This window comes from Ascaphus truei, chromosome 12 (assembly GCF_040206685.1).
Source record: "Ascaphus truei isolate aAscTru1 chromosome 12, aAscTru1.hap1, whole genome shotgun sequence".
Classification (NCBI taxonomy): Eukaryota; Metazoa; Chordata; class Amphibia; order Anura; family Ascaphidae; genus Ascaphus; species Ascaphus truei.
Genome location: NC_134494.1, coordinates 3,968,877 through 3,995,520, shown reverse-complemented (window position 1 = coordinate 3,995,520; position 26,644 = coordinate 3,968,877). Strand labels below are relative to the sequence as shown.

At 45.3% G+C, this 26,644-nt stretch overlaps 1 protein-coding gene and 1 pseudogene across 1 annotated transcript in view; both read right to left on the bottom strand.

The window, feature by feature from the left end:
* The window catches only part of LOC142464298 (uncharacterized), a 429,853-nt gene that overhangs the window by 204,872 nt on the left and 198,337 nt on the right, over positions 1 to 26,644 (bottom strand). The window lies entirely within an intron of this gene.
* Positions 21,540 to 21,658, bottom strand: LOC142464361 (5S ribosomal RNA; annotated as a pseudogene).

The following is a 26,644-nucleotide window of genomic DNA, read 5'->3' as shown; positions in this document are numbered from 1 at the left end:
CATATCTAAGAGATACACTCCAGGTTCTTAATGTTTTGTCCTCAGTTCAGTGGAAGGATAGCTATAGGCTAGTAACCTGCGATGTCACATCTCTGTATACCTCAATAAGGCACACAGATGGATGTGCAGCGGTAGCATCTGCACTTGAGAATGACCAAACAATCCCCCAAGACCAGAAAAGATTCTAAATAGATGGAATAAGATTCATCTTAACACACAATCTGTTCTGGTTTGATGGGCACATGTTTTTACAGAAATGCGGCACCGCAATGGGGACCAGGTTTGCTCCGAGCTATGCCAACATCTTTATGTCATACTGGGAGGATAATAACATTTGGGCCGGCAACCCCTTTGGAGCAAACCTGGTCCTGTGGAAACGATATATCGATGATGTGCTCATCATCTGGGAGGGAAACGACGAAGACCTAGACCTTTTCTTGAACTACATAAATAGTAATAAAGTAAACCTTACTTTTACATCTGAGAGGAGTCCGGATAGCATCAACTTCCTTGATCTAACAATATATATAGAAAACAAAGATATCAAAACAAAAACTTATTTCAAGGAAGTTGATGCTAGTAATTTTCTCCTAAACAGTAGCTGTCATCATCAGAGATGGCTTAACAATATACCCTATGGGCAATTCCGACGTATTAGACGGAATTGCTCCGATATGGAGGTATTTAAAGAGCAGGCCAATATCCTGAAAAATAGGTTTGAGGAGAGACATTACAGGCCAGAGATTATTGAGAATGCTCTAACCAGAGCCTCACAACTAAGCGAGGAACAGCTGTTAGTACCCAAACAAAAGAAAGACAAGATGGACTTTGTGGTACCATTTATCACCAGGTACAACAATGAAGCTGAGAACATAAAAAAGATCCTCAAAAGACACTGGCATGTTCTACGCAAAGACATAGTTTTGGGAGAACACTTACCGGAGACACCTAGAGTTATTTTCAAGAGAGCAAATAACATTAAGAACCAACTAGTGCCCAGCACATTCAGAAAGGAGAAACGAATTCAGGAAGAGTGTTGGCTACCAAAACCCGTAGGTTTTTTTAAATGCTTTGATTGCAAAGCGTGCAAGCATGCGGAGAAACAAACATTAAATTTTAGCTCTAAAGTCACGAAGGAGGTTTTTAAAACCAAACACTTTATAAATTGTAGAACTACCTTCGTGGTGTATCTGCTCGAATGCCCGTGTGGACTCCAGTATGTGGGCCGGACAACAAGAAATCTGAGGGTCCGCATACTGGAACACATAGGCAATATCAGGAGAGGCCTTACAACCCACAGCGTACCAGTCCATTTCAGTTTGGCCCATGGGGGGGACCCATCGGGCCTACATTATAGAGGAATTGAATTGGTAGCTGAGAATTGGCGTGGGGGCGATAGAGTCAGACGTTTAAGACAGAGAGAAACGTTCTGGATTTACCAACTCAAGACTCTAGCACCGCACGGCCTTAATGCAGATCTAGACATCCCTGCATTTTTATGAGCCTATTTGTTATAACTGGAGCTCCATTTGCAATTCTGTATAGAACCCAATTGGGCAAATAACTAACACTTGTCTTCCCCCCTTTTCCCTGTCTTTCCATATCCCCCCCCCCCCCTCGCCCCCCTCCCCTCTCACCTTTCTAATTCATTCTCTCCTTATGCATATTGAGACTCTATCCTACTTCACAATGTCGAATGTAACTTCAAGTCATTCTAGTAAAAATAGTATCCTTATAAGGAACTACAAATTAGCAAATAGACATATAGAGAGAGATGGCAAGGGCATCTCGAATATTGCCTTTAACACCATTATGATGTTGTCACTATAGTTATTTATGTTGTGTAGCGATCTGAATGTAAATTGTTGTTATCTATACCTCATGTTTTTTAAAACTAAAGAGTTTTTAAATTTCATTGTATAAAGCAAGTGAATGCACTTTATTACTAAAGATGTCTGGAGATATAACCTGTCAATTAGATGGGACTGTATTCCAACCAAAATCCCCACTAACAATGGATTTGTGCAAGATAAAAAAGATTATCAGAAAAATGTCTATTAGAAATTCGATTGTTTTTACTCAAAGGCTAGGTAATATTTAACCAGAAATTAGTTGTTATTATACTTTATTGTGCATAATATGTCTCTAGAGCGATTTATGTCCATTTTCAAATCATTGGATGTTAAGCAAAATACACCCATACTAAGCCAAAGTAGGTTATACTTAATTGATGGTCAGCTAGATGCCAGCACCACAACCATATCTTTTAATCACTAAGATAACAACAGTTATTTAAAATTAATTTACACCCTTAAGTTATCTCAGTATAGCTAAATTATACACTCTAAAAGGGTGCATAAGTCCTTAAATTAGGAGCATGGAGTGGAGTGTTTCACCCCACATCACTGCTGTGTTTTGGTAGAAGAATGTTGTTCTAAAAACATAGTATGGAAATTAATATATTATAAATTGAGAATGCATATGTCAGGTGCTAAAGACTACCATCAGGTGACAGCACCAAGTTTTAACTCATTACAAACGAAAAGCAATTATAATTGCTAATAAAATACACAGAAATAAGTGTAGCAATTTTATTAATTTCATTATTGTAACTGCATTGGACGATCGAGTATAATAGGGAGTGTAACACTTGTGTATAGATTAATACACTGATTACACGCATTGGCAAGATATATATTATGCTACTTAATTAATTAGCAAACTGAGGGTCTATATAAGCTCATCTGACCCTCAGTGCGTCATTGAATGAGCCTGAGGAAGCCGTCCAATCGGCGAAACGCGTTGCTCTAATTCTGTGACCAAGTTTGGAACTTTGGGGCTTCCGTTGCTGAAGGAGTCAGTTTGCAGTCACAGCCGCGCCAGGAACAGCCATCTATTCCGACTCCGGACGCGGAGTAAAGAGCAGCTGCGACCACTGCCATCAACAGCCACGGAAGCGCACCAAGATATTTTCTATATTATGTGAGTGCAACTGTTGTGGATCCAATTTTATGTTTATTAAACTTGTATGTTTTTAAGAACATCACTGATCCCTTTAAATCATTTCTGCCTCACCCATACCCCTGACCGAAACGGGGAGGGGAAGGAACCCAGAACGGGAAGAGTAAAAGAAAGACCTGCATTGAACTTCCTGCCTGCCAGCAGGAGTGTGTAAAGCACCCCTGCAATATCCCTGACCGGGGGTCGTAGGTGCTCACCTGAAAGACATCTGCCCTACACCTCTACTCACACTGGGCCGTGTGAGTACTTATTGATCTATACTTTAAAGTCCCCCCCCCCCCCCCTGCACATCGTTGCAGTAGGGGCAGCATCCACTGCAAAGATACCAACTTGAGATGGTGTTTGCACAAGGCCGTGTAAGCAATTATTAGACAGATTACGTCTTTCGATTTACCATTTACCATCCTAACCCCCACCCCCCTCCCCCCACCGAATTGTAGTGTACCAATTGTAATTACTGCTCGTCAATATCTTCTCCATCTGTGCTTTTACTCATCCCTCGCTCCCCCTACTCTGTCTTGTCTCTACGTTTCCTAAGGGCTTTGGATCATCCCTTTACTAGGGGTAGCAGCAGAAGGGATCACAAGAAACAACACACCAATTAACCACAATCACTGGTGACATCGCCACTCTGTAACTCTGATACTAAAGGTAAGCGCCTGGTTCCTCCACACTGTCCATCCCCTACTAAATGTCCAAACAGACTGTCATAGTGCTCCAGAATCCCAGTGACAAGAGCTGTGTTTTCCTGGTGATTGAACCGAGGATTACGTGGCTGCTCCACACGTTTCTTCCGAGCACGTTTAGGCTCAGAACTTGCCTGGTGCTGACTGGACTCTCCTTCTTCCAATGGAAGAGACTCCAAAAGCGGTGCACCAGCAAGCACGCCCCCACCAGACACACCATCAGCAACTGAGCCACCAGCAGCACTCACACTCACATCAACTGCACTCGCACTCCCAGCAACAGCACTCGCACTCCAAGCAACACCACTCGCACTCCCAGCAACAGCACTCGCACTCCCAGCAACAGCACTCGCACTCCCAGCAACAGTACTCGCACTCCCAGCAACAGCACTCCCCTGAACCGTACGTTCACTCCGACGCGTACTCACACGACTAGCAGTACGACTCACACCAGCATCACTCTTCCCACGCCTTGCTGCCATACCTGTAGCACTCACAAAGAACAGAAAACAAATATCAAGCCAATCACACTAAACACTTCCACATACAAAACAAGACAAAGATGTAAACAAAACAACAAAGGACAAAGCTCTCACAATACACAACAAGTCTCTCAGTCAATATGCAAATATTAAATCGCCCAGCTCTGTGCGTCTCTCTCTCTCTCACTCCCAACAACACAGAGAATGATTAACAGTACATGTCCCCTTTAAATAGGCCGCGCTATCCAACACATGCTTGCTTCGCCTGATTCAGCAAGAAGTTTAATTGGCGAACCTAACAGCACCCCGCCATGCAGGCCGATACACCTGTGTGTGATCGGCAAATCATCGTGAGAGTGGGAGGAAATGTTTTCGCCTTGATTGGGAAGGGATTCGGCACTTACTGCATACGGAGAGGGAATATCGCCAAAATAATGCCGAATCGGTAAGCTTGCCCATTGCACATTTTCGGCGCTTACTGCATGAGGCCCTAAGAGTCAATAGTGTTTTAGGGACTATATCAATCATATGTCTCATTGGCGGAGATAACATTTCACTCCCTTCAAAATGAGTGGGTATCTAATTATAAGGTGCAAAAATAATAAAGAAAATTTGAATATAATTAACATCAACGACAATAAAAAATATATATACACTATAATATTAAAATCCACAGATTGGGCGGCTCATTAGTAGTAAGTAATTGCTGAGTATGTAGGGTCTACATAAATGTAGTAACCATATTAACCATATTAACCTATTCAGTATAGTTTGAATCGCAGATAGGTACTATAATACAGTTTATTTAATACTATATATTAGTGCTGGTAATGCTTATAAGGTCAGGTATATTAGTTGAAAACCTGTACATTCTAACTTCCACCAATATTAGCAAAACAGAGGGGAGAAAATAAACTTTCACCAATTCTCAGCATGGACAATAACTTTGCTCACTACCGAAGTCATGAAGCATCCCCCGTAACCAATTAGCCAATTAGGCTCCAGAAATGATGTAGAATACAAAAATACATATAGTGATGTATCAAGTACATACATATAGGATGTTCAAGGAGCAACATACAATTGATGGCATATTCTTATTGTCTTAATTCATGTAGTATGTGGTTTATAAGTATCAAATTATAGGTCTGTCGATGCATGCCCACATTCATAGCAACACATCAACCCTCAAAAGCCACTTAGCAACTATTACCTCGCATTGGCAGAGGCAAAGCACGGCACACACTATTAGTATACATTCAGCATGTCTATCGGGGAGAACAACATGCAAAACTAAAGTGCACTGGGCGTCAGTATAAACAACGATCAGTAAACCAGCAAAAACCACCACTATACGACCATATCTCTTTGTGAGAAGGACGGGATATTTACGGATGCCGAGTCATGCCGGCTCCTTCAATGAAGCCACCCCCGTGACATCCTAAAACCCTACATACACTTCGTATGTCTACGCATACTTCGCCAGGGGGAGGAGTAAAGGTACGCAGCTGTATTGACTTTAAATACCCCCTCTAGTGGGTGTGTCTTTTGATATGTACCAATTCCCAGCCGTAGTGGTCTTACCTACTTTATTTCCCTGATCATTTTTCTAGGGCTAAGGAAAGACCTGTAGTATGTAAATGGAGATATCATAATGATGTTCTGCACATCATGAACTTAGGTACAAATAGAAACATTTTGACATTGTAGCACATATGGCTATAATATGGAATAAAACATTTATCCAAGTGCTGGAAGTGTCTACTTTAGACAGGGGGTGCCCAATGCTGCATCCAATTGACAAAACATATAAAGTAAAATACTTCAATAATAATAATTGGTTATTTAGTTAACCCTTTGGCCAAAGGCGTCATAAGCCTGCATACCAACGTCAAGGTATAACCAAAATAATGCAGGTCCTACACTACACTGTGAACCCTTCCTTTTACCTCTGTGAGAGGGGAATGACCATAATGGGTCTTGTTCCTGCAGCAAGTGAAATGACCTTCCAAGTTAAAAGGGTGAAGGAGGAGGAGTGAGCTCTGGGGGAGGTGCCACAGCCTCCAATTGACTGCTAGCAGTCAGACATAGGTTAACACAGATTCCCAGCAAGCTCAAACTCCCACACCCACCACAAAGTGAATATATATTTATGTCAACCAGAGAGCTACTGAGCGTGGCAATTGTATATAACAAGAGACAGGGGGTGCCCAATGCTGCATCCAATTGACAAAACATATAAAGTCTCATTGGCAACTTTATACTGGATTGTTAGCAAAATGATGTATATATTGCTAGACTTGGCATCGCATAAGTTATAGCCACGATACCTGAACACATCATTATTACTATGTTTGCATCTAAATGATGGTCACGGGTAGTAGAAGTTAGCGCAGTAGGTATCCAAGCCGAGGTTGAGGGCAGGAGACAGGAGGGTAGTAGGTAAATCCGTAGCAAGGGCCCAGGTGAACTGAAAGGAAAGACAAAGCACAGCAAGGCAAGGCAGGACAAGGGATAACAGAGTGCTTGCGATCAGCACAACGTCACACAGTACAAACGGTTATGCTCAGCCAAATTGCAGAAGCAAAGACTGAGCATATAAAGGGTGAATCAGTCAATCGCTGAACTGCTGGTCAGCAGTGCCTGAAAGTGAAACCAGAGTGCTGATTCATTGCTGTGCAGAGGGCACACAGCAGGAGTTGATAAGGGAAGCCTGCAGCAAGTCTGAATCAAACTCTGGACCGGAGCCTGCGTCCGATCTTCACAGCACCTCCCCCTTCAGGAGCGACCTCCAGATGCTCCAGGAATGGTTTTGAGGGGTGTCTCTGGTAGAATGTCCAAACCAGGCGGGAAGGGGGGGCGTGAAGTCGATCCCAAATGCCTTGCAATGGACCACGTACTGGATTATGTCTCTGGATTATGTCTCTGGATAGCCTGGAGTCCAGGATCGTCTGAACCTCAAACTTCTGTTGTCCCTCCACCAAGACAGGTTGCGGAGGAGATGCAGGAACAGGAGACCAGGGATCCTGTATAAAGGGTTTTAGTAGGGACATATGAAATACCAACAGGATCTTCATGGAGGCTGGGAGGCATAGCGAGTATGCTACCGGTTTGACCCTCTCGATGAAAGGAAAAGGGCCAATAAATCTGGGAGATCGCTTCGCCGTAGATACTTTTAATCTGATATTTTTTGTAGAAGGCCATTGTAACAGGGGAGTAATCCCTGTTCAAGTAATGTGCCTTTAATCTGGCAGTGTGGTGGTTAACTGCTGGTAGTCAATTAATAAACACCACCTGCCTGATTGCTTACAAAAGCCTGTCTGTTGAGACAGGAAGTGACTCCATAGCTCTGACTGAGAGCTGACCTTTGGAGGGACAGAGGAGTGTTCTTGAGACTCCCAGGAGAGTCTGACCAAGAGAACACACATCTCTGGAGCTGACCGGTCTTGAGCTCTGCCCAGCATAGCTGATTGCAAGACACCAAATAAGACTTCTAAACCTGGATGCTGATATTTTCTGTGCACGCACGGGTGCGGTTCCAGGAGAACAGAGAAGCTTACTCTACAGCAAGAAACAGATAAGACTTTCATAATTAAGAGACTGCTTATATCTGCTTATTTCATGCTATATGTTTTGGGGCTGCGAGACATGCTTGACTTATTGAGATGTGAATTAATTGCATGGTATTTTCACTAGAGATACTTCCAATTGAATAGAAGCTTTGTTCCCCCCCCTATGTTTGGATGATTTCCTGATGAAAAGGAAAAGGCACAATAAAGCCTATTATAATTTCACCTTATAAAGTCTCCAATTGTGTACCTCTGTGAACGTCCATCTACATATGGTGTCCGAGGTGGGACAAGAGGTGTCTTTGTAGTTAAAAAGGACGGGAGATTTTTATGTGAATTTTTTTTAATGCTTTTTGCCTACAAGCAACTTAGAAAAAAAAACCTCATGCAGCAGAGATCAGAGTTAAAGGGACACACTACTGAAACCACACGGCACTGAAACTTACAAAACCACAGATGGACTCTTTGCCCCAATCCCTAGAGGAGAAAGACTGCTGAAGTAGCTAAACCTCATTTTGCCTATCACAAAGTGTAATATGGTCATTGAAATAGGGGTTTTGCCTTCCAGCCATAGTCAGGGTTCAAGAAGTGAGTCAGCCCTTAAAAAGGGATAGGTGTTTGTTTTTTTGAAAAGTTTCGCTGAAGCAGTGAATACAGATTGTGACCCACGAGTGGTACTGATTTTGCAAATAAAGGTTGCCACACCGCATAGGGCTTCCAGTTGTGAATGGAGTATATGCAGAAAAGTGTGAAAATTGATACAAGACTGTGCTGAAGCAGGGGAATTTTTAGCAAACAAATGCTGAGTGTTGAGTCACCCTGCCGGGAATGAAAGAATGTTTTTTTTTTTGCAAGTAAAAAAGTCTGCATATATATATCTTGGGAGCGAGAACAGACACCCAAAGTGTGAAGTGTGAATGCCATAATACCCAAAGATGAGACTGAAAATTACTGAACTCAGGCAGAAAACCAAATTCTGTTGCTGAAGCGGAGAGATTGCACCTAGCAAGTAAATGGTGTAGAGCAAATATACTTTTTTTTTACCTAGCAACTGCACATCTTGTATACCTGATAAGAGAAAAATGCATGCACAGTACTGCTGATATTGAAAAAAAAAAGAGATTCTACAGAGATGCCTGTGAGAGCTACGACCTCTACAAGCAAAATATGCCCATCTGTAGGACTACCACAATTAGGGGTTCTAGCAAATACAGTGGCAACAGCTGCAATAGTGCCTCCTGAGGTAAGGAAGAAAATGACACCTGATAGCCTAAAAATGGAGGACAAGATGCAGAATTCCTGTAATAAACCCTACCCCACGGAAGAGTGGCCCTTCCAGTCCAATAAAGAGGAAGGCATCTCTTACGGGGAACCCGAACCGAGTCACACCCACAAAACCCCAAGAATGGTGGGGGTGCCTGAACTCGGCACGAACAGAAAAGACCGCTCCCTTTGACAAATATGATCAGCAGGAGACAGAGCGGGAGCAGCAGATCACCCAATATTTCTGTCAGCTAAAGCAACTGCAAGAAAAGCCTGGCGTATATAATGAAGCCGCTAAAATTTCAAATGAAGATGGAGACCCCAATATCCCTGAAGGGACGGTGTCATCCAAATCAAAAAGGCGGAAAAAGAAAAGCAGTTCTTCACTTACCGTGGAAGGAACAGACACGTCCGCAGATCCTGTGGAGGACAAGGGGGACCGGGTTGCCCTGCAGCCTAGAGAAAATGGAGAATTAGGCCCGCGGTTAACCAAATATCCAGAGGGCCCAAGGCAGAAGTCGTGTACCCCAAAGAAGTGTCTGTCCGGTGCCAACAGTGAGGAACCCTCAACCACTCATCCCAGGGAAGCGGAGCCAGAACCAGTGAGTGACGATCCCTTGACCAGCCCTGAAGACGCCCTGAAAATTGCCAGGCATGACTGTGATCTGCTCTGTGAAGAATTGGGAAGTAAGAGAAAAAATAATGCTGAGCTACAGAAGACTGTGCTCGCAATTTACTCTGCGGCCAAGACCGAATTGGAGGATCTCAAGACTGAGCTAGATACTGCAAAGGCTACTATTTCCGCCATGGATGAAAACCAGAGCCAATCGGATAAAATAGTGGCTACGCTAAAGCGGAAGTATGAGGAGGCACTGAAGCAGATGACAGTCTTCCAGCAAGAGGTTCACACTCTTCGTATAGAGCTTGATGCCTCACATCATAAGACCAACAGCTGCCGCACAGACCTGGAAGTTTCCAGAAAGGAACTACACAGTCTCACTGAGGAGCTGGACATTGCTAAAGAAACTATTGGTAATCTTGATACAGATCTCAAAGTCTCTCAGAAGGAGCTTCAGAACCTCAACCTAGAGAAGGAAGTCTCATGCCAGGAGAGTGTCATTCTCAAAGCAGATGTGCGTAAATGGAAGGAGGACTGCAAAGAAGCCCTGAAGAATACAGAGACTGAAAAAAGAGAAAATTCAAGATTAAAAAGAGAAAACTTAAAACTGAAAGAAGAAAATTTTCAGTTGACAGAAGAAGTCAAGGAAAAGTTTGAAGCAGGGCACCGACTGCAGAACCAACTGCAAGGTCTGCGTAGACACCTCCAGTATGTTGAGGAGAAGCAGCAAACACTGCAGGAAGAAAAGCTGCAGGCTGCTAAAGAAATTCAAGTGCTGCAGGAACGTCTGATGACCCAGTATGTCCCCGCAAAGCAGCATGAGAAACTGAAGGCTACCCTGAGCATCACCAAAGCAACGCTAAAAGCCAAGCTTAGAACCCAGGTGACGCGGCACAAAAGGGAGCACAAGAAGGTCCAGAAACTGAAACAAATAACTGCGGCCCAAGCAAAGAAGTTCATAGTGCTCCACAATGCAATAAAAATGTGGAGGCAGGCTCAGAGAAAGCAAAGCATGCAGATAAATTCCCTGAGAAGAGACTTGCAAGACGCACTCAAAAAACAGGGATCTCTCGCGGATAAGATTACAGTCCTACAAGGACAAGTATTGACCCTGACTAAGCGTCAGTATCCCACAGCCTCAAAAATCCATGAAGACAAGGGTACAGTGAGAGCTGGGAATACCGCTCATCTGAAAGACAAGGTTGCAAAATTTGAACCACCTAAACAAGCACTAGCAAAACCTTCAGCCACCCAGCAGGCAACAAAAGAAGGTACACGTGCTGAATTAAACCCAGAAGAATCCTTAGCTGATGAAGCTGAAAAGATGGGACATTCTCTGGAAGTGGGTGTGGAATTGCAACTTAATCTAAAAGGGGCTGAACTAGCAACCCAATTGAGTGGGAAAAGGGTGGTTTTTAAACGCTCTGCAACTGCTGCCATACAGTATGCCTACAATAAGATGAGCACCCGACGCGAGGGAAATCTCATGACCACGCACGTAGAAAAAAGACTATACTTGGAGAAAGTCCTCCTCGAGCGACTGAGGGGTGCTGATCTCAAACACCTTCAGGAGGAGATACGATTAAACTGGAGAAAGGGCTCCAATCCCAACAAGACTGATGGTTCTCTTCCTCCATCCACTCTCATTCAAGTCACTGAGATATCTAGAATGAGAGTGGAAGGATGGGCTTTGGCCGTGGCAAGCCCGAGCTTCCCACAAACAGGGGAGGTATGTAACAGGGGAGTAATTCCTGTTCAAGTAATGTGCCTTTAATCTGGCAGTGTGGTGGTTAACTGCTGGTAGTCAATTAATAAACACCACCTGCCTGATTGCTTACAAAAGCATGTCTGTTGAGACAGGAAGTGACTCCTTAGCTCTGACTGAGAGCTGACCTTTGGAGAGACAGAGGAGTGTTCTTGAGACTCCCAGGAGAGTCTGACCAAGAGAACATACATCTCTGGAGCTGACCGGTCTTGAGCTCTGCCCAGCTTAGCTGATTGCAAGACACCAAATAAGACTTCTAAACTTGGATGCTGATATTTTCTGTGCATGCATGGGTACGGTTCCAGCAGAGCAGAGAAGCTTACTCTACAGCAAGAAACAGATAAGACTTTCATAATTAAGAGACTGCTTATATCTGCTTATTTCATGCTATATGTTTTGGGGCTGCGAGACATGCTTGACTTATGGAGTTGTGCATTAATTGCATGGTATTTTCACTAGAGATACTCCCAAGTGAATAGAAGCTTTGTTCCCCCCCCTGTGTTTGGATGATTTCCTGATGAAAAGGAAAAGGCACAATAAAGCCTATTATAATTTCACCTTATAAAGTCTCCAATTGTGTACCTCTGTGAACGTCCGTCTACAGCCATACTTTGTCCCAGGATTGTATGCTGGTATCTCACGACGATGCCAGTTTGCTTGCCTCTTTTGCGTGGATACCGCTTTCTGAAGGTTGTTCTGGATTTCCCCCCATAACTCCTGTAGGTGCTGTATCCTGTTATCCATGACGGGGACTCCTGATACGGCTCATAAAGAGGGAAGAGCTGAGGGATATAAGCTATAATTAGCGAAGAATGGAGATTATTGAGATCAGTCACTCCGTAAATTATTAAAGGATAATACTGCCCAAGGTAAGAGGTCTGCCCAATCGTCTTTAGTGTCCGAGACTAAACAATGTATATATTGTTCCAAGGACTGATTAATCTGGCGCAGATAGGGCAAGAGGCCTCGAAGATCTTAGCATCCTTCCAGATCTCCGGCTACCAGAATTTCCGTAACAGAAATTACATGATCCAGGATGACCAGAGCTTTCGGAACTATGACCCCACTTTAAGACCTTTTGGTTGAAAAGCTGGCGACACGAAAAGGCGTCCCTCCGGGACCTTGAGGCCCTCTGGAATTAGGGATTGATCCAGTTGAGGGATTCTGCCGGTTCGCACCGGTTCAGGCGAACCGGTTCCTAAAATGTTCTTAGTTCGCTGAATCGGTGTGACCAGCCCTACCTTTTAAGAACTCTGCTCTGTGTCCTGCTGCCACTCTAACCTTCATGGTGCCGACTCAGTGGGGGTTATGGAAACCCAGAGTCTGGATTGCCCAGTTGCGCAAGTGCCGTGGAGGGGAACCATGGTGTCACTCCATTAAGAGATCTGAAGAACCTGCCCTGCTGCTGCTCCATTTCCTGACTTAGACCAATCTTCCGTCTACCAGGTGAGTGCAGCATTGGCTCCGTTAAACCGCCGGCATCCCCCCCCCCCCTCACCTGTACAGCTGACAGAAAAAACTTTCACATTTGTATTAGCACTGGTTCCCCCTGGTTTCTCTCTCACATCCCTTGTCTCTCTCCCCTCCCGGGTCTCTCTCCCCCTCCTTGGTCTCTCTCCCCCCTCCCTTGTCTCTCTCTCTTCCCCCTTGTTCTCTCTCTCTCTTCCCTCCTGGTCTCTCTTCCCCGTCCCTGGTCTCTCTTCCAACTCCCCACATGCAGTCCTGTTCAACTGAATTTAAAAAAATTGTTACAAGTATCAATGAAATCAGTGTGTGCAAAAATGTATTGAATTGTATTGGTTCCCTCTGGTATCTCTCTACCCCTGGTTTCTCTGCCCTCCCTGCTTTCTCCTCCAAGTCTCTCTCTCTCCCCTGGTCTCTCTTCCCACTGTCTCTCTCACCCCCATTTCTCTCCCCCCCATCTCTCTCTTCCCCATCTCTTTCTCTCTCCCCATCTCTCTCTCCTCCGTCTGTCTCTCCCCCCATCTCTCTCTCTCTCTCTCTCTTTCCCCCCGTTTCTCTCCCTGTCTCTCTCTCCCTGTCTCTCACCCCATCTCTCTCACCCCTGTCTCTCCCTCCCCATCTCTCTCTCCCCCATCTCCCTCTCTTCCTCGTCTCTCTCCCCCCCTCGTCTCTCTCTCTCCCCTTGTCTCTCTCTCTCCCCCTGTCTCTCTCTCCCCCCCTTCTCTTCTTCCCCCCCCCCTCGGTGAGATTTTTGAATCCCACCACTGGTTGATCCTGAATAATGTCCCCTAGAGAGTCAAAGGTAACGGCCAGATGATGTGTGCCGGAGGAAGACACACATATCAAAAATATATGTTTCCCTTATGACAAAGTTATATTTTTAATTTGTGTGTTCTTGGGGTGCTACACTGAAGCTGCACACCAAAAATCAGGTTGCTGGCTCACTCCGTTCCTAAATTAGCAGTCTTAATGGAACGGCTCCTGTTATTCAGCACTGCAGGTAGGGACAAGCCTGCAAAAAGGTGACAACAATGCATATAGAGGAAAATGGTACAGGGGAACAGCATATAAAATTAACCCCTGCATCCCCAATACGAAATAGGGGTAACCAGCCGAGCCCACTGCCTTTATTAATGCGCTGATTACCCCATTTTTGCCACATCTCCCCCACTCAAAGCCCAAGGTTTGCCCTGGCCACCTCCTTTGGTGGTTGGGCTGACCGGAGGGTTTTTGAAGTCATTAGGTCTTGGGGATTGTCCTGCCGGGAGAAGCCATCAGCGTTCCCATGCTCACTGCCTTTCTTGTGCTGAATGGTGAAGTCACATTCTTGCAAGGCCAGGCTCCAGCGTGGGAGCTTGGCATTCTCTCCCGACACCCTCTGCAACCAACTTAGGGGGTTATGGTCAGTGATAACAGTGAGGGTTCTGCCATACAGAGAGGGCTGTAGCTTCTTTAGAGCCCACACTATGGCCAGACACTCCTTTTCAATAGTGGCATATGCCACTCCTCTGGGCAGTGTGCAGTCTGGTCTGCAAAGGGGCCCCTTCACCATGGACTTGGTTCACCAGGCACTGGATGGGGGGCAGAGGGAGGCAAAGGAGAATGCCTGGTGGCCACAGTTGAGCCCTGCTCCGCAGGATCTGGACTTCACTATTCACTGTGGCCAGGACAATGTACTGGACAATGCTGGAGGACAATTTTGCCAGGCAAACCCCTCAGGACTTATTGAGTGCTTCAAGGGTGCCAGTGGTGTCCCAGTGCCAGGGGAGGCAGCTGGGGCACCAGGCACCCATTGAGCAGGGGAGGTGTGACGATAGAGAAGATTTGGCCCGGTATTAAAGGGGTTACACCCCCATTTGGCCCCCCTCTACTCTCATCAGGGAAGCAGGGATTAACTGGACTGAGGTCCAGTAATGTGTTTTGCCTTGCTTCAATATCCAAATGTTTATTCCCCTGTATAACTGTATTGTTTCTTGGCCAGTGTCTGCACCACACCCACACTGGGGCTTAAGGGGTTAATGAGCTACAGTTTAGGAAAATACAAATGCGGTGTGTCTTTTCAGAAATATCTGGGCTTTAAAAGGCTTGATTGAAGTTTGGGTGTGAAAACGTACAGAGGGAGTTTGGTGTATGTTAACATATATTGCTGGGAGACAGCTAGGACAGGAGGTCTGGGGCATTGGGTGTGAAATCTAACACTGGTGACAAATGTCCACTACCCAGGGGTCCCTGCTTCAAAGGAATTCTTGATGGGGGCCAGGGGTGCGGTTACGCAAGGAGATCTCAGAATGAGTGACCTTATTAAATATAACAATATTATGAGATGTCCTCGGCTGAACATGCTAAGAGTTACATGTGTGTATTCGTGGGACCGAGCCGCAAATAACGAGTACAGACACTTGATGTTTAGCCGGTTCTAAGAGACAGATATTAATATCTCTCTTAATTTTAATATTACACGGTAATATTTAGTCTTATTGGGAGCGTCATGCGTGCCGGAATCTATTAATATGTCTCGCGTGCCAGTAAGTAAAACTGAACGGAAGTTATGAAGTTATTTAGATAGGAAAAGCAGTTTTTAAACGTCCTTGGGTGGGAGGAGTTTTACTCTGAGGAAAACCGTCAACCTCACCACTGATTTATGAGAGGAGCTGGGTTTAGGTTGTGTTCAATGGGAAATAATTGTATAAGAACCAGGCTCAGCCTATGGCTATTGTCTTCATGTCTTCCTGGGTTCCTTCATGTGCTTCATGATCTGCATGTATTGCTGTGATCCCAACATCTGAAACTGAATTATGGAAGAAATGGCCCATCCTGTATCCTGATGGCTTTCTTGTCCTAACCTTTAAGTAAGTGTCCATATTTTGCCTGTTATTTGTATATCTTGTGTGTTCACCTTTATCAAGGAATAAATTATATTTTATCATATCTAAATCTCGTCTGGTTCAACCCAGTTATATATTTTTTGGTGTATTATTAATAGCCTGTCACAAAGCTCCCGTCACAGGCTTATTAATAAAGTGCCTTTCTGTTGCAGTTTTAAAATGTACCGGCAGGATGCTATTTTTTTCTGCCTGCCTTTGTAATGCATTAAGGAACAAATGTTATGCATATATGAGTCCCCGGTTGGGAGATGCCGATGCGTCTAGGGGATGAAAGACATCAGATTCTTGAAGTGTCACTTAATCAGGATGTTTCTGAGTAGCAGATCCTGTTACTCATCCTGGATATTTCACACCTTGGGACCAAACTCGAGACATTGCGTCCCCAGAAATGAGTGGCCCCTTTTTACTTAGCAGTGCTACCAAGCTGCTTACTGAGCATGCTCAGAGTTACCTGAGCTGGCTGTAGGATTTGCCCATGTGACATGGCAGGTTCTGATAGGAGGAAGATAATTCCTTGCCAATGGGATGAGGCTAATGTAACACTTCACAGGCCCTTGTCCTTAAAAGGCCTGTATCCCTCATTCCTGGTTTGTTGCTGTTGCTGTTGTTACCTGATTTCTTCAAGCGGATAAGACCTAAGTACAGCGGCTACGATTCCAGAACGCAAGGGGTTAAAAACATCGCAACAAGGGAACTTGCCCTGCTTCAGGATTTCGTTAGCCCTGGGGATCCAGAAAATCCCCAGAGAACCAGAAAAGACTTTGCACATTCACAGAAGGATGGGACTGGCTATTTATTTGGCAATTTGCAAAAGGACTACATTTTAAAAGAAAATCTTCTGGTGCTTTGCACCTTTCTGGACATTATCTCCTGTTCCTATACCCGTACGTGTAATTATTAAGTTTATTCTGCAGTTGTCGTGTGTTTGCCTATCAAGGGAATAAATCTCAGTTTATTTTGCTCAACCTGTTCTGCTCAATCAGGATCCACGAAATATAAATGTGTTATTAAGCGCGTCTCCCGTCACAATGACCTTATACACACTGCAAGGAAGTGGCTCCAGCCTGAGGTATGTACCACCACCACAGTTGTCGAAAGAGTCATCATAGACCGATTCCTGAGGGGTCTTCCCCTTGCCATCCAGAAGTGGGTGAGCCAGAGTGACCCCAAAGACGGGAGAAGTTGGTCGCCTTAGTTGAACGTTACTTGACTGCCGAGGAGATGACCAGGAGTTCAAGTCCAGAGGAGTTGTCCGGTTCTCGCTTCCTGTGCGTCAGGAGGTCCAGTAAGACTATTCCTCAGAATAACAGTCCCGGAGGACTCATAGGCTTGCATAAAGGAGTGGGAAGTCCCACAGCACGTAGGAGGGACTCTGGTCCTATTATTCCCAGTAGACTACAGATAAAACCCGACCCAGTTTTGGAAAGTATACATAGTGCTACAAATGCCATGAACTTGGACATGTGGCTGAAGTTTGCCCTTGGAACGTGGACCAAATAGAATGTAAGTTTTCTGTGAGGCATGTTTCGTGCTGGGTTTCTACGGTTAAACACAATCCTTGCAGTTCAGAAGAGGGGGAGGACTCCTATGTGGCCCTGCGTAAAGGACAGCCTCCGTGTGCAACAGAAGCTGCAGGAAACATTTACCCCATGGGGTCAGAGTAGACTAGAGATGAACTACAGCACAGAGCGCTTGGCAAATCATCACAGGAGTGACGACTAGCCTTGGGATGACAGAGGCTACCGATACCGCCATAAGCAGAAAGCCGAGTGAGTCCGACAGAAAGAGTGTTGGCTGGAAACAGTTCTATGAGGTGTCTCAGCAAGATGTTCAACACCTTATCACCAAGCTAGAAGTTTCTAAGCGAGAGACTTGCACGTTCAAAACAGAGCTGGGTATAGTAAAACAGCAAGTACTACAGGAGCGACTGAGTACCCAGTGGGTCCCCACCAAGCAGCATGAGGAGCTGAAGGCCATTCTGAGCCTTACCCGAGCATCACTGGAAGCAGAATACAAAAAAAAAAAAAAAACCTTGGTGTCTGAAATGTTGAAGTTGGATTAAAGTGTTCTAGAGGTAAAGTGGATAGCTGAACACATGTCCCAGCAACTCACAACTCTGAAGGAGGACAACCTAAAGCTGGGGAAAGATCTGGAGAAGCAGAAAGGCTGATCCATCCCCAAAAGTCAGGTCACCAAGAAGAAAGAGTTGTGGAAAACAGAAGCAGCAGCGATCGTAGCGGGAAAAACTGCAGAGGTCCACAATCTGAAGGATGCGCTAACACAAACCCAGAGCAATCACCGGGAAGAGATTGTATTGTATTGTATGTCTTTATTTATATAGCGCCATAAATATACATAGCGCTTCACAGTAGCAATACATGTTGTAATCATATAAATAACAGATAATATAAATAACAGGTCATCGGAATAAGTGCTTCAGGCATAAGAGTTACATTAAGGAAGAGGAGTCCCTTCTCTGAGGAGCTTACAATCTAATTGGTAGGTATGGGAACGTATAGAGACAGTAGGAGGGAATTCTAGTAAGTGCGTCTGCAAGGGGCCAAGCTTTATGTAGCATGTGTCCAGGAATATCCACAATGCTATTCATATGCTTCTTTAAGCAAATGTGTCTTAAGGTGGGTCTTAAAGGTGGATAGAGAGGATGCTAGTCGGGTATTGAGGGGAAGGGCATTCCAGAGGTGCGGGGCAGTCAGTGAGAAAGGTTTAAGGCGGGAGGGGGCTTTAGATACAAAGGGGGGTAGAAAGAAGACATCCTTGAGAAGAACACAAGAGTCGGGATGGTGCATAGCGAGAAATTAGGGCTGAGATGTAAGGAGGGGCAGAAGAATGTAAAGCTTTAAAAGTAAGGAGGAGAATTGAGTGTGAGATGCGGGATTTGATCGGAAGCCAGGAGAGGGATTTCAGGAGGGAAGACGTGGAGACCGATTTAGGAAAGAGAAGAGTGATTCTTGCAGCAGCGTTAAGGATAGATTGTAGGGGAGACAGGTGAGAGGCAGGGAGGCCAGACAGCAGGAGGTTGCCGTAATCGAGATGGGAGAGAATGAGGGCGTGAGTCAGTGTTTTAGCAGATGAGTAACAGAGGAAAGGGCGTATCTTTGTGATATTGCGGAGGAAAAAGCGACAAGTTTTAGAAATGTTTTGAATGTGAGAGGAGAATGTGAGCGAGGAATCGAGTGTGACCCCTAGGCACCGTGCTTCGGCTACTGGGTGAATGATCGTATTTCCAACAGTAATGTGGAAGGCGGTAGTAGGGCCATGTTTGGGAGGAAGTATAAGGAGCTATGTTTTTGCCATGTTACGTTTCAGTCGGCGGGTGGCCATCCAGGATGATATTCCAGAGAGACATTCAGAAACTTTGGTCTGTATAGCAGGTGTAAGGTCAGGGGTTGAAAAGTACATTTGTGTGTCGTCAGCATAGAGGTGATATTTAAACCCAAAAGATGTGATTACAGTAGGTCACCTAGAGAGAGTGTGTGCACAGAAAAGAGAAGGTGTCCCAGGAGAGAGCCCTGGGGTAACCCCCCCAGAGAGATCGATAGAGCAGGAGGAGGTGTTAGCAAAAGAGACACTGAAAGTACGATGGGAGAGGTAAGAGGAGATCCAGGATAGAGCTTTGTTCCGAATACCTAGAGTATGGAGAATGTGGAGGAGAAGAGGGTGGTCCACGGTGTCAAATGCTGCAGAGAGGTCGAGTAATATGAGCAGAGTGTAATGACTTCTGTCTTTGGCAGCATGGAGGTCGTCAGTTATTTTAGTGAGGGCTGTTTCAGTAGAGTGAGCAGTGCGGAAGCCAGATTGTAGAGGGTCTAGAAGAGAATAGGTGTTGAGAAAGTGTAGCAATCGAGAGAATACAAGACGTTCAAGGAGTTTGGAGGCAAAAGGCAGGAGGGAGACAGGTCGATAGTTAGAAGGACAGGTAGGGTCAAGCTTGCTGTTTTTGAGCAATGGTATCATGGTTGCATGCTTGAAGGATGATGGAAAAGTACCAGAGTAAAGGGAAGAGTTAAAGATCTGTGTGAGCATAGGGATTATAGATGGAGCAAGAGGTTTTAGGAGATGGGAAGGAATGGTATCAAGAGGGCAGGTGGTAGAGGGAGAAGAGGAGATCAGCAGTGACACATCCTCCTCCGAGATAGCAGAAAAAGAGTCAAGGCAGGAGGAGAGTTAGGAAGTGGTGTGTGATTGGAGGAGGCAACAGATGGGATGTTCTGATGTATAGATTCCACCTTTTCCTTAAAAAAATCAGCAAAGTCCTGAGGTGAGATGGAGGAAGAAGAGGAGGCAGCCAAGGCTGGTCTGAGTAGAGAGTCAAAGATAGAAAAGAGTCGACGTGGGTTAGACTTGTGTGGGTTGATTGGTGATGAAAAGTAGGTTTGTTTAACCTGAGAGAGGGCAGAGTTGAAACAGGACAGCATAAATTTGTAGTGAAAGAAGTCTACGAGCTTATGAGATTTCCTCCAGAAGCGTTCAGAGGAGCGAGTGGAGAACGCAGCATGCGTGTGTTAGAATTTAGCCAGGGTCTGGGGTTAGAAGGGCGAGGACGGTAGAGAGAAAGCTGGGCATGTAGATCAAGAGAGGAGGATAAGACAGAGTTGAAGTTCCTGACCAGGTTTCAGGGTCTGAAGTAGAACTGAGAGAGGAGAGGGAGGAGCGTAAAGTGGAGATGAAGGCCCTGAGAGAAGTCTTGCGGGATCCAATTGCAGAACTGCAGATGCAGGTTGCTGAGCTCACGGTACAGCTCTCCAAAAAGGAAGAGAGCGAGGAGGTGTTCTTCCGTCAAGTGGCTGACCATACAATGCGATATGAGACTGAGATGGCTGATGCCCGCAAGCTGCTGGACCACACAGACAATGAGACAAACCAGCTACAACGGGAGCTTGTCAAGGTTCAGGAGGAGCTCGAGGCCCTGAAGACTGAGTGGGACACTATGTTGGACCCCATGCTGCCCAGCAGGAGGCTCCTAGTACAAAGAAGACCCTTGAAAAGGAGTCCTTGGAAAAGAGGATGGTAGAGTTAAAATGGAGTGAGGCTCTGCGGAACAGGAATGCACAAGTGTCTCCACTACAGGAAAAGGCATTGGTCGGGGCCGAGTGTCTGGATGACACGGAAACCAATGTCCATGAAGACAATGGTATTAAGGAGACTCTGAGAACAAGAGGAAAAAGATGGATGTCAGATATCTATGACAAAGAGGCTGGTGCACGGGAATGGTGGGACATTGTACACACGGTGGCGTTAACTGTGTAGTGAATCTCTGCAGAGGCGGCGAGACTTGCAGAGGTGAAGCCGGAGCGGCGGTACAAGCAGCAGTACTAATATTCGGGCTGTTATATCACAGACACCCTGCTCTGAGACCTGCTGTCTGGACAGAGACAGACATTATCCACAAACGCCTGCATGTTGTAAGTAGGATTCTTCTCCACTACCCCGAGATCAGACAGGATCAGGCACTTTCAGGGTAGTATGGCCGTAGGTGGGGATTGCTGTCTCATGATATCCTTTCATTCTTAAATTCATGAACCAATATCTTGCTCCATGAATTCACAGAGACTGAGAAAATGACAGGTCTACTCTAGACGGAATTCTTTAAGTCAGAATTCTATTTTGGAATGTTGCATTGTGTTGTACTTTCTGAGGAAAAAACGATATATTTCTTTGCCACAGTGGGAAAAAGTAGCAAGAAATGAAACATTTTCTTTTGCTGAGGGATGGCAATTGAGAGGAATGCCATGTGTATTTTCATTATTGAAGCGAAATATAAAAACACATACAGCACCAGGTATTCCCAGGCAGTCTCCCAACCCAGTACTAATCAAGCCTCACCCTGCTTAACTTCCGAGATCAGACCGGATCGGACCCTTTCAGGATAGTATGGCCATAGGTGAAGATTGATGTCTCATGATATCCTTTCATTCTTAAATTCATGAAATCCTTTCATTCTTAAATTCATGAACTATATCTTGCTCCATGAATTCACAGAGACTGAGAAAATGACAGGTGCACTCAAATGTACTCTAGACGGAATTCTTTAAGTCAGAATTCTATTTTGGAATGTTGCATTGTGTTGAACTTTCTGAGGAAAAAACTATATATTTCATTGCCACAGCGGGAAAAAGTAGCAAGAAATTAATCATTTTCTTTCTCAGGATAGCCCAACTGTTTTGGTACCTCTACATCCTAAAGAGGAATTTGCCACGGTCCCTGCTGCTGTCTCCTCCCCCTTTAACACTGACCCTCTACCACTTTCTTTTCACAAACCCCTTCTTTTCAGTCCTGTTGCTAAACCTGTGGGGTTACCTCCCTCTCCTAAGAATTGCCAAGCCGTCCCACTGCCTCGTAAGGAAGAGACTGTTACGGTCCCTAGTACTGATTGCACCTCCTATTGCTCTGACTCCAAGGATATTAAGGCTCAACAAAGTATCCGGACGTTCCACCTTCTCTTACCGTGCACCCCAAAACTGGAACAACCTACCAGAGACTCTCACATCCACCACCAGTTTAAGTTCTTTCAAATCTAAGGCTGTCTCACATTTTAATATGGTCTGTAACTGTTACATACGCCTATAATATACATCTCCTCTAGCTGTGCATGCAATGAATTGTATATAATGTGTACCCTGTTCATTTATGTAACTCTACTTGTAACCATGTATTATTTGTCATTAACTATGTCCAGGACATACTTGAAAACAAGAGGTAATTCTCAATGTTTTACTTCCTGGTAAAACATTTTATAAATAAATAAATAAATAACCCCTGCCAGTCAGTCCTGTGAGGTTCCCGTTGTGTATACTTGTATTTCCCAAGCCAAACTTATTTCTCTAGCATCTGAGAATGAGCTCCTTCTACCCTCACTTTCTAAGTCAGAATTTCTAAGCTCTGTCCGCGAGGTTATTTCTGTCTTAACCCCTGCTAGTCAGGCCTATGAGTCCCCCACTGTAAATCCCTGCATTCCGCAAGCTAATGTGTCACCCCGAGTTTCAGAGAATGAATCCGGTTTGCCCTCTCTTTCTAAGTCAGATTTCAATATCTCTGATTCCCCTGAATTACCTGCTTTAACCCTTCTCAATCCTTGAGCCTGACAGCAGACGTGGTATATACTGTAATGCCTCCCCTAAAGTTCAATTTGCTGAGCCCTTAGACATGCATTGCTGTAAATCCCCCTGGCTCAGCTAAAGTTCCCGCTGCCGCGGCTCCTGAAACTTTTGCTAAAATACTGGCCCCAGTTAAGAGTATTGTTCATTAATCTGTTTCAGCCTTAAGCTTGTTCACAGAATTCTCTCTCCTAGGTATTTTTCCTACCTCTTCTGTTACTCAGAGAGCTGAAATTCCTGCTTCAGAGTATAACCCTCTTTTCATGGATTCGGCCTTTATTGCTGATTTTCCAGACACTTTTCCTCAAGCAACCACTTCAGAGATCAGCGTATCTGTTGTTGCTCCCTTAGTACTAGTACTGTCAGTGCCCTCCTTTTAGGGGGATCAGGCTTTCGAATCTGAGTCTCCCTCTACCCCTGATGTTGTAAGCCTGCAGTCCCCTCTCACTGTAGTTAAAAGTTCTCCTGCAGCTCCTGAGTTAAGCTCTGCCGCTACTAAAACTCCTGATGTAGAGTCTGGCTGCCTGCCCTCCGACTCCCCAGTCTGTGAGATACCTATTACCTTTGCTAAGATTCCTATTTTGCAAGGTATTTCTCCTATTAAGTCTGTGATACCTCCAATTTCTTTAATTGATCCCAAGACACTTGCCACTGAGTCTCCCATAGAGTCTGATGCCCTCACTAGGGATTCTCAGAAACCCAAACCTTAAACAAGCGCAGTCTCCCCTAATTCCTTAGAAGTATCTGGCCTGGTCCTTGCTGTTTCACAAATTCCCCCTCCGGAGACAAGCGCAATGTTCTCTGATATTATTACAGTAGCTAGTTCAGTTACTGCTGGTTCTCAACTACTCATTTCAGAGATAACCATGGATGACCCTAAGATTTCCACCGCAAAGCATCAGCCCTCCCTCCCTATCTTCCCCATAATACCCCATGCTATCTCTGATTCCATTGTAGAGTTTAGTTCAGTCTCTGCCATTTCACAATCACCCACTTCAAAGACAAGCAAGATGTCCCTTGTTTTCATTGGAAAGTCTAGCCCAGTTTCTTTCACAGATCATGTTACAGCCTCTGGGATGACTAAAAATGACTTAAAGCTCCTCACGGCTGGGAATAGCTTTTTTCGTTCTAAACCCCCCCCCCATAACTCCACGCTTAGCCCTTAAGTCTGGGATGTCCACTCCTCAAACAATACTGTTTCACGCTGATTCACCCACAGTATTCGGGGTATCCGCTACTGACTGCATGTCTGCTACCATGAACTCAGGGGTATCGCACTTGGAACTTTCGGTAATACCCGCTGCGTCCCTTTTTTCGAAAAGTCCTGTGTTCAAGATGGAGTTATATTTCACTGTGTTTCCCACAATAGTTGGGGTACATACTTGACTGTCCAACTCCTGTCGCAAAACTAGGGGTACCTCTCAGGAAGGTTTCTGTAGCTACCGATGCCAAGGACCCTGTATTTAAAACAGTCATATTCCGCATTGCTTCTCCCACAGTATCATGCGAGACCTTGTTACCTGGAACCTTCATTGCTATGTCCATGTTCTCCGTTTCCTTTCTCTCTGGTACCATGGATGCCACTCGCGCAGATCCCGCTCCCACCTTGCAGCGATTACACTGAAGCAGGAGGACCTACTTGATTTCCTGTTGCCGATTCCCTGCTTGGACTACGATTAGAGAGAGGGAAGAATTACACAAAAACACCTTGCTCACCAACTACAAAGGAATGAATTAAACGGTGCATAGGGAAAAGTCGTTTAGAAAATACTGATAAGTGACAAGAAGTTGTCACTAAAAGTCCCTATAACTTGCACTCATTGTAAATAGTAGAATATACATAAAGTACCAGTTAAATAACTAGTACCACTAATATGAAATTAATACAGACCAAATGGGAAATATCCACCTAACCCTAACTATAACACAACTAAAACATATACAATTTTATTACATGCTAAAAAATGACAAAATGCATAAAATGACAACTAATAAACCATAAATAAAATGTCCCCATGTGAACGAAACAGAGAATATAAGGTGAACAAGAATGTTAGTATGAACACAAGTGTAAAACCCTGTCAGAATATAATATACTAACATCACTAAGTAGCTTCACCACAAAACACTGCAGAATAGCAGCATATCACAATAATAATTGGTTCCCAAAAAGGCTCAAAATAAAGCATATCCAAAAGAAACAGTTGATATGTCACTTATACATTAGTAACCACCATAAGGCCTCGGACACGCTTACCGCTGGCGTGCTGAAACACGCTGAGGCTCAGGGAAAGCGGGTGCTTTCCATGGCCTTGCGGTTGCTTGCCCGGCGCGCCATCAGGGGGCGTGCTGGGGGCGGGCCAGTGGCGTCATGGAGCTGGTTCGCCCTCATTGGGCGAACCGCTCACGTGACCGGCCTGTCGCGCCGGCAAGCGGGGGAATTTTAAAATTCCCTAAGACCTACGCATCTGCGTGCTTGTGGAAGCATAGGCGAGCCCCTACTAAAGCCACTCTAATTGCGGCTGTAGGGGCTCAGTGCTGAGCGGGAGCGGGCCTCAGCACGCTTCCGCCAGCAAGCGGTAAACATGGCCGAGGCCTTATGATGGTGCAGAGTTGATATAAGGGGTTAATTGGAAAGTGGACTGAACAAATACCCACACAGACAGCAATGAATGAGACTGCTGTTAGGAACTGAATCGCCTCTAATAAGGCAGAAAGCATACAACCTGATGTGAATTGCTTCAAAGACACCATTGAGATAAACGTCCTAAGTAGCTCACAGATCTTCAATATGGATCAAAATCAGAGGCTGCAAGTATTATCCGTCGCGTTCCCACGTGACCGTCAATGCAGCGACGTCACTAATGCCCGACGATCGTTTCGCGCGATCAACGCGCTTTTTCTCTGGGGAAGGGGGTGTAATGCCAAGTAGGATAGTGGATACTTAAATACCCAAAGGGCGCAACCCATTGGACTACGATTACCCTGATATCTCCAATCCTGACCCTGGCTCGTCCACCGACTACGCTGTCTTCTCCAGTCCTGACCCTGGCTTGTCTAACTATGAATTTCGCACTCCGGATCAGTCCGCGCAGACTAAGGTCGGTGATTATATAACTCCACCTAAGCCCCGCGGTCCGGTCTCGGTTTGGGGTGAGCACAGCCGTATGTCACGCCTGTATGCCCGCAGACCTGACAAGACCCCAGTACTGAGGTTGGAAAGGTATTACACCACACACCCACAGCAGTGGGAGCAAACCCGGAGTGTGGTATAGCATTGCTGGGCCTGTTGAAAGAGTAGTTAGTGAGACTTGCAACGTCCTTAGTAGTATGCGTAGGGATAAGCGTGTCCGTGTGCCAAAGTCCAAGGGTTCCAGAGGGTAGAGTCGTCGGGGTACAAAGCCAGGTCCAAGGGTTCCCGAGAGCAGCGTGTTTGAGAGCGTATCAAGGTTCAAAGGGGTACAGAGAGCAGAGTAGTCCAGAACAAGCAGGGTCAGAGCCAGGGAAATCCAAAGGTGAAACACAGGAGCAGGATACAGCAGTGACACAGAGGGAGCACAGCATAGGTCAGCACACAGGGAAACAGGAACTATGCAGAGCGAGGAAGAAGTGGACAGACAGGGATTATAAAAAAAGGTGCACCAATGACAGAGAGGGGAGGAGCAGAGAGAGAAGTGGGAGAAGATAGGGATAGGTCAGGAAGAAGAGAGGAGGAGACAGAAGGGGCAATCAGGGGAGTAACCGGTGGAGATTGGGAGGAGGAGTCAGGGTGGTG